Source organism: Microtus ochrogaster, chromosome 24 (genome assembly GCF_000317375.1).
Source record: "Microtus ochrogaster isolate Prairie Vole_2 chromosome 24, MicOch1.0, whole genome shotgun sequence".
NCBI classification, from domain to species: Eukaryota; Metazoa; Chordata; class Mammalia; order Rodentia; family Cricetidae; genus Microtus; species Microtus ochrogaster.
Genome location: NC_022024.1, coordinates 21,741,358 through 21,750,750, shown reverse-complemented (window position 1 = coordinate 21,750,750; position 9,393 = coordinate 21,741,358).

Genomic DNA, 9,393 nt, shown 5'->3' with positions numbered 1-9,393 from the left:
ACAGCAGTTTCCTGGTAGGAAGGCCAAGACTGGATGGGGTCTCATCTGGTGCTAGAGTCCAGCGGGATCCCTAGAGAGCTGCTGGTCTTCGGCCCACACTGGAATCCTGAAAAAGTAGGTTCTAATACCAGCAAAGGAATGTCTCAGCAACAGGATAGATGAACGTGGCAACGAGAGTGAGAGCTAGCAGGCGAAAAGCAAACGCTTCCTTTCTCCATGTCCTCTTTTAGGGTGCCACCAGAAGGTGTGGCCCAGATTTAGGGTAGGTGTTCTTACCTCAAATGAACAAGAGAAATCTCTTCAGATGTGCCCTGCTGGGTAGGGTCAGTGATTTTCGGGTGCAGCAGAGCTGATACCCAAGGTTAACCATCACGTGACCAGCACAGCTGTCATCTGTGAGAGCCCTGTTCCAGGTTTTAGATAGAGGGAAGAGTTTGCTGAGCATAATGTTCTTAGGCAGTGGTTATTTAGACGGAGGGCAGGGCAGGGATGGGATTTTTAAAAAATAATTTTAAGAATTGAGCATTTAATAAAACTGACTTTTATACTTTTATTATGATGCTTCTAAAAAAAGAAATTACCATATGAACTTCGTCTTTTATCCCATTGGCTGATATTCAGGCATGTGAATACACTAGGAGGTTTAGAAAGATAATTTTCAGAACATAAAGAAAGCATTTTTTTTTTGACTCAGAGACTAAGGGCCCCAGACCTATTTATAAGTTAAAAGAATACAAAAAGTTTGATAACCAGAACTTGCTTCATACTTTGATGATAAACAAATGAAAATTCTCCAAAACATATAAAAAAGAAAAAAGTCTTCAAGGGTGTAAATCTTTAAGGGTAGGGTTTTAGTAAACTAATCTTGACTTGATACTTTCCAGATATCTTTATGATCAATTCCTAGAACGTCACAAAATAAAATTTGTTACTTTTTCATTAGCCAAAAAAAGATGCTATAGACGAAATAAGCTGAACTTGTCTATATTGCTTTGAATGCACTCAGCCCTCCCTTGATTAAATATTGATTAGGAACAGCTAGCAAGTTTGTGGCTTCTGAGAATGGAGTTTAACATCATGATCCTACCTAATAGAAAAGCAGTAGATCGGAATTGCCCTCACAGGAGGACACTGAGGGTATTTTAGCAGTCACTTATTTCTACCCAAGGATAAGAAGCCTTGTCATGCAAATAGACGGGGACTTTTTCTCCTGTGGTACTGTGATTATTTCAGCTTCCTATGTTGCTTCACACCTCCATAAAAAGTAACCAATAATTATACTGTGAGGGGTGATGAAATCTCTCTTATCCCAACGCCCTGCTGAAAACACCTGAGATTCTTATTTAAACTCACTTGTACATGTTTCCAGCTGCTAGTATTTCGGTACTGCTGTGGATCGCCCTCCTCATGTGAAAATGCACGTATGGAATGTCTTACAAAAGACTAAAGCAAGCATCTAGTCATTTATGGAAACTTTGGAAGTGCTCAAAGAATCGCTATCACAGAATACTTATAAATCACTTACACTGTTCCTTTAATCAGAAAAAGAATCTAGCTTGGATTGGTTCTGGGCATAATAGCAATGCCTGGTAATGGAACTCAGTTCACAAAAGTATCTGGAGCTTATAGCAGAGTTTAAAAGTGTCTACCAGACAGCGAGGGCTGTTCTTTCTCTAGAATTTTATTACATATACAGCTAAGCATAAACTGAGCTGAAATAGTGAGCTTCTGAAGTCTGCAGCTTCATAAGACGTTAATGGCACTCCAGATTAAGGGAGAGCCTCACCACTGCTTAGAAAGAACAGCATTAGGAGTGCAATATATATATTAGCAACTTTAAAAGGAAGCAAATAGGCCAAGCTGGGTCTTCCTATAAAACAGTGGTCCTCAATCCTTGGGTTGCAACCCCTTTGTGCGGTCCAAAGACCTTTCACAGGGGTCACTTAAGACCACCAGAAAACACAGATGTTTACATTTTATTTTATAACAGTAGCAAGATTACAGGTATGAAGTAACCACAGAAATAATGTTATAGTTGGGGGTCACCACAACATGAGGAATGGTATTAAAGGGTCACAGCATTAGGAAGGTTGAGAACCACTGGTGTAGAGCATCACTATACACCAGAGCACAGTAAGAACACAAGTGGATCAGGGTCTGATTTTGATAAACAGTACTTCATTTATCCGGAAAACAGAGTCCACTGGACATAATGTATTATATAACTATTGTATGCATTAAATCACAGCATGTGTTGCTGCCTGAACAAGGCCTCTTATGAGATAAAGCCAGTCAAAATGCTTGTATGGGTGGTTTAGGGGCCCCAATGGTTCATCCTTCTGCCAGATGGTTGCTGCTGAAGGAGGTGCTCTCATTTAGGGATGTGGTTGCTTATACCACAGTGAATGGCCACGGATCCATATTCTTAATTGCTGCAACAATTGAACTCAGGCGGCTATTAAAAGCAAATAAACAAATAAAAAGTAGAAGAAGGCCTGAAGCTGTGCAGGAGATGGAATGGGTACACCAGGATGAATCTGAGAGAGCCATAGTGGATAGTAGCAATGCACATTGTATAATGGTATAGAACTTTCCAATAATAGATACTACCTATGTAAGAGAGAGTCCAGGCTACATGCAAGAAATAATCACAAAAAATACAGCCACGAACAGGGTGTGATACTGCATTTGAAGGTTCTTAGGAAAGAATGTGGTCTATTATTGCATTATGTGCACAGAAAGGGCTAGTTAATAGAAACCCAATTTGTTGTATGAATTCAGGAAAAGAAGCCTAAGAAAACATTACGTTATACTTTACACTGAGAAAATCATATATATATATATATATATATATATATATATATGATCTTTTTCTCAAGAGAATGGATGATAATGAGTTAGGTAAATTAATAACATTTACGAGAAAATAAATAACTTCTAAATAAAAGAAAAACCAAATCACTCTAAATGTAAAGAATGGGAAAAACAGGAAGTGATCAGCTGGAGAGATGAATATAGAATGAATGCCTGTATATGCTATTTCCGAAGTTAGCTAATTTATTTAAGAGGCGATTTTCACAGAGCATGAGGCAATTCCAGTCTCATTTTTCTTATAATTTTGAGTTTCACTTACAAATACACTTTGAAAAGGACTTGCACGGTTCTACTTCTAGGAAAGGCAATGCGCCACTGTTCGATATATCAGCTCCCAGTAATTACAGCGCACTTCTGTAAAGAAGCCATTGGATGAAACCTGAAAATTCAGTTCCAGACAGAAATTAGGCTTCTGTCTGTATCAGATTTATAGTTCCTGGGACAAGAAATTAGAGGAGGTGAATTAAAATGCAATGCTATACAACACATTGCTAGCGTAACATGAGATAGTGGGGATTTTCACTTATTATAGGTGACAGTGTAAACTGACAGCAACTTGCGGAGGTAGAGTGGCAGTTTCTTCAACAGACTCTCAGAGACTGGAGAGTCGGCTCAAATAAGAGCACTGACTGCAGAGTAGCCTGAATCTCTGATTTTTCTGATTCATAGCATCCTCACAACCATATGTAAGTTCAGTTATAGAAGAACCAATGTCATTTTACGGCCCCCATGAGCCCAAAGAAAATGCATGGTGGCTTGAAATACAAGCAGAAAAGACATACACAAATATAAAACAAAATTAAGGAAAATTAACTTTATTCTTAAGCTTTATGTCTTAACAATAACACTCACTATTTACTCAACGTAATCAAAACCTCTGATACTTTCAAACAAGCTTCCATTTTAGCTCTGTTCATAATTATCACAACTTGGAAAGAGCTGAGGTGTTTTTCAGCAGGCCATGGGATGAATATGCCTCAGTGTATTTAGATAATTTCTTAATAAAACATCAGATTGTGAAAAAATGACGATAGGTTAGTGAAATAATATAATCTGGAAAGGGAGTATGTGTTCTAATTCATGACACTCTATTTCCAGCCAAGGGCCATCAACCAAAATATACTTCCTCTTTTCCTGTTGGAAGTGGGAATTCTGTTTTATATCAACACCAGTGAAGTTCTGTTCTCCAATTAGGTCTTCTATTCTGCACCTAAGTGGGCTTTACTTGGCAGAGTAAAACTTCACGGTGTAAAATATACAAGGTTTATTTGCTTCAGGAGCACTCTATCAGAGAGATAACTAGAAAGTGGGGAGGGTTTTATTCTAAACCTAGCTCTGCATTCAGATATCTACAGCCCCAAATGTACCTCGTTACTATTCTGTTGCTCCATATCCCCACCGTAAAGCATGAGTGCATGGATCTCTCTCTTCTCCAGCCAACCACTGCAAACTTGAAAACTAAAGAGAAGCTTCTTTGAATTAAATTCTTAATTTGGAGCTCAATGAATCGGCATCAGCAAAGATCAACAGAAGCAGAATCTGAAAGGTAGTGAGGAAGAGACATTGCGTGGAGGCTGTGCATTCCCCCCACGCATATCTGCTCCTCAATCCTGGCTGATCTCTGGGGTCCCAGATGAGCTGTGTGCCCCCTTCCCGGGGGGGAGGAGTAACATGCCTGTTGGATTTGGAGTTACTGAAAACTCTGGGTTTTATAAATGCTTTGAATTGTTCTAAGATCTAGTTACTGGGGAGAATCAAGTTTGTTTACCTTCAAGGCACATCTCAGCAGGAAAGCAAAAGCAAATAAGTATATCACATTGAAGAAAATTATCTTAACACATTTGTAAAATCCAAGATTTTGAAAGAAATGTTTGCAATCCTAATTGCTGTATATCACAAATAGCAAAAAAGAAAAAAAGGAAAAAGGATGGTTAAGCATCAGACTGTATAATTTTATGTTACTTTTCGTAATACAAATGTGAAGTGCTGTGGAAAAGAAAATGGTTTTTCTTTAAAAGATCCTTGTATTTTTTCATGAGACAGAAAGCCGTTTGTTTTCATATGCAAATCAAGAGAAATGAGTGGTTACTAACCTTTTCAGTTTTTCAAAAAAGTGAAATGATTTCCATGCTTGTTATTTCATAAGAATAAAATATGAAAGAGAATTAGAATTTTAGTGACATTTCAGTGTGGGAGCCTTGCAGATACAAAGGTACATTGCATGCATAGGGACTGCACTGTGTTCTGAAATCTGGGCAGTGTTCAGGAAGGAATGGTTGTCCTTTTACTTACTTTTTTAAGGAAGTGAAGGCAGCGGCATGAGTAGTGTATTAGTGACTTTTCATTATCATAGAAAATACCTGCATGTACTGGCTTTGTGGGAGCCAAGTCTGTTTGGATGCTCACTTTCTAGACCTGGATGGAGCTGGGAGGACCTTGGACTTTCCACAGGGCAGGGAACCCTGACTGCTCTTTGTACTGGAGAGGGAGGAAGAGGGAATGGTTGAGGGGGGAGGGAAATGGGAGGAAGGGAGGAGGTGGAAATTTTTAATTAAAAATAAATAAATAAATGGGAAAAAAATAAATAAAAAGAAAAAAGTTACAAAAAAAAAAGAAAAAAGAAAGAAAGAAAATACCTGATACAAATAATTTATTGAAGGGGGTTGTTTTGGATCACACTTCTGGATATTTTAACTCAAGATTTGGGTTTCTAGTTGGAGGGTATGCGAGATGCTCATTGTAAGAAGCATGTGGCAGAGCAAACTGTTCATGTTACTCCAAAAAGCAAAGAAAATGAATATAATTTTGTTGCCCAAGTCACCTTTATGTTTATGTCCCCAGTAACCTAAGGACTTACATACCAAAATGTCACATGTTCTCAATGTTGCAATCAGCTCATGGTGGTGAAACAGTGATCAATGGGGTAGTTTGTATCCAAACCTATGTGATGACGAGTCAAGTTTATCCACTAAGTAAAAAAATGAAATGGAATTAAAACAAACTGGTCCTTGTGGGTAAGCTAGGAGACCAGGTGCTGCTTTAGTGTGAAGAGGCTGGAACCTAGACCTGGCACTAGTTCCAACGAGGAACGGACAGAAGGCCTATTGCATGCCAGCACAGTGCTAGATACCAAATTAGACCCCAGGCTCTTCTGGATGAGGAATATGGAAATCTGATATTGAAAAAAAATTCCCATAATTCCTGTTCCACATTGAAAGCAGGGGAGAAAGTAACATTAGGTGACCTCAAAGCCCACCCCACCCCACCCGAAATTCTCCTGGTAACAAATCCACCTGACACACCCAGAGGGGAATCTGAATGCTTTCTCTCAGTCTCAGACAGAGGCTTATGTACAGATTTTAGGCAGGTGCTCATTTAAGAGAAGACGTAAAAAGGAATGCGGAAGCAAAATTATCTTCTGGCAGTTCACGCCTTCAGCTAGGACATTCTTTAACTGCTGCTTTGGGGGTCCCTGTTTTACCCAAGCAGTTTCTATCTTCTGTTCTTATCATTATAATTGGGAAGATGAAACTCTGTGCCTCCCCCTCCCCTGTGAGGTTATCTTTCTCCCTCAGTCTGTTGGCTACCATATCAAGAGGGCAAAGAGGCATATGGGGTGACAGGAAGCATTGGCAGCCCGGGAGTCTAAACTGAGACAGCTCTCCTGGACACAGATTTCGGTGAATTGGCTAGATTTTATTCCTGGGTAAAAGGAATATATAAATTGGGAATCCTGGGGGCAAACGCTAATCTGCATTAAGTGGCTTTCTCCAATCACAAGGTTTTGTATGAGGCAGTAGGGTCCTATAGCAGATCCTCCAACACAAGTCTGCTTATCAGGGATCTGTGCCAAGGGTCAAGCTAAAGATGAATCAGGCATCTTGTTTAGAAGCAGCCTTTAGATAAGGTTAGTCCTCCAGGTCCAGGGACCCTCGAGATAAGGGTAGGTAGAGAGCAGGAAGCTTTGCTGGGGGAGGTTGGAGCCCCGTGTTGAGGAGTTTCTTGAGATAAGCTGCTATACCTTGGGGAGGCAGCTACCTCTGACCAGCCAGCAACATCTTCCAACACTGCCCCACTAGCCACTCATGGACCAACAGACCCTGTGGAGCCATGAGAGGTACATAGGCAGAACAGGAAAAATACTACTACTTCTAGATCAGAAGAACAGTTCCAAGATACACAACCCCCCAAGCCACTTTTCTGGTTAAAGACGTTGACTCTTTTTTTTCATGAATTAGTCGTTTGTTCTTTTTTTTTTTTAAGCCGTTAGTTCTATTTACTCACTTTCCTGTTTCCATGTGGTTTTCAAGATTTTTTAAAATTCTATTTACAAATGCCACTGGAATTTTCATTCCTTTGATAATGCAGCTAAACATTTATTGCCAAGCTAAAGAAGTTTACATTTTTCCAGTGCTATAAATGTTAGAGTTTTGTGTGTTATATTTTGGTCTGTGATTCATCTTGAAGTAGTCTTTAAGTGTATAGGGTTTCTGTTTAGATGAAATTGCATGTGCCTGTCTAGTTATTGTGGTCATATTTGTTGGAAAGATATTTTTTCCATTGAATTACCTTTGTTCCTTTCTTTAAGATTTCATGTTTATATGGATCCAAGTTTATATGGATCTACCTCTGCATTCTAAAGGGTTTAATTGATTCATTACTATAATCTTTTTTTTTTTTTTAAAAAAAACTACACTTCTGTGATTAACATTGCTCTAAGGTAAGCCTTGAAAAAGGATGGTGTCAGAACTAGGTCAAGTGGTTTGGTAGTAGTTTATTAGTCTGAATATTTTGTCATTATAAAGTTTCTAATGATTTGTTTATAACCACTAAATAAATCACTGAGAGGTTTTGGAGATTGCGCTGATTTGGTAAGGCAGGTTTGGAAAGACTGACAGCTTGGTAATGAGTCTTCAGTTCTTTAAATATGGTATACTCACTTACTTATTTTTCAGTAATTTTTCATCACAATTTTGTACTTTTTCATCCTATGTACCTTATATTTGGAACAACCTGTAGGTTTTAAATGGAAAGAAAATTGTAAGGATGTGATTGGAATATATATCTCTTGTCTTCACTCTATGCTATCGAGAATAAAGAAAATGTTAGTTAACAGTTGAAATAACGACCTTGATTTTTAGAGAAAATCAGTAAAAATGACTCAGAGAATTCAAAAGGAGATGATATTGACTTTGGTGGCTAATGAAATAAGTGAGAAGATTTGCTAGGAGGAAAATGGGATCTCTACTAATAATATATCTAGAAGATACATCAAGAGAAAATTAGTACCACTGCAAGTATTAACTGTTGGATATAGTGTATTCTTAGTGTGTTTTACAACAATTTTATGGTAATATATATTATACCATGTATTATAGTCAGCATGTTTCACCTTTTCTCTACCTCTCTGCCCATCCTCTTAGCCTTTTTTTTTTTTTTTATGGTCGGTCAATGAAACAAATGACCCACATTTGCCCACCTTTGCTAGTAAGCAAATTGAGTATAATCTTGATGTTCTGAGTTTGACAGCACCCTCTTAACCTCCATGACCGTGTTTGCTATCTCGGTTGGTTCTGTGAACACTTTAAATGCTATTATTTACAGACTTCCCAAGGAATGTGAAGAAGAAGTAACAAAAGTCAGAATTCATTAAAGAAAGCTCCTCCACCTGTAAAGCTGTCTCCAATCCTGCTCTGAGTAGTATTAAGCTTGGAGAAAGATAATCTCATTAAAAAAAAAAGACTGAGTCTTTTTGAAGATGACTTAGCTACGTGGGCTCTGAAGACATCTTTCATGGGTAACAATAGAAAGACCACAGTTCTCTAAGAGCATGACTTCCTGGACCCAGTAAGGGAAATAATTTAGAAAGTCACAGATGTCAGGGAAATGCAAAGGTTCATCAGGTCATAACCATGACTCTAAAAGAAAGTCGAGAAGAATTATTAGATGCACAACTTTTAGCTTAAATATACCTTCCCAGTGGGAGAACAATATTAATTACAAGATCCCCTAAGTTACATTTAAATATACATGCATGATATTCTAGCTTAAAGTTGTAAAAGAGAGGGGAGAATTCTCATAAAATCAGTGAATCTGAAATAGAGCATTAGATTTTGATAGCTTGTTGAATTTTATTAGCTATTAAATTTATTTGACAGACAAAAGATTTACTTAAAGATACACTCACCAAGATAAGCATAAATGACAGTGTTTCATTGACAATTCAATCAGATGGGCCTTTTATGACAATAATTTTTTTTTTTTTTACTGAGGGATGAACCAGTGGTTTTGGAAAGCAGTGTGTATTTCTTTCAATCAAAAAAAAAATGAAAGCAATCAAATGATCCAAATGGTGCCATTGTTCTGCTTTGGATTAACGATGTGTGCTCAACTTTGTTATAATCCCTTATGTTTTCACATAAAATGCCAAATGTGATGACTGTAATATATTTTGCAAAATTGCAAGACGTTCTATGTGTGATATGATTATTACCTAGTCCAATTATACAGAACACATCA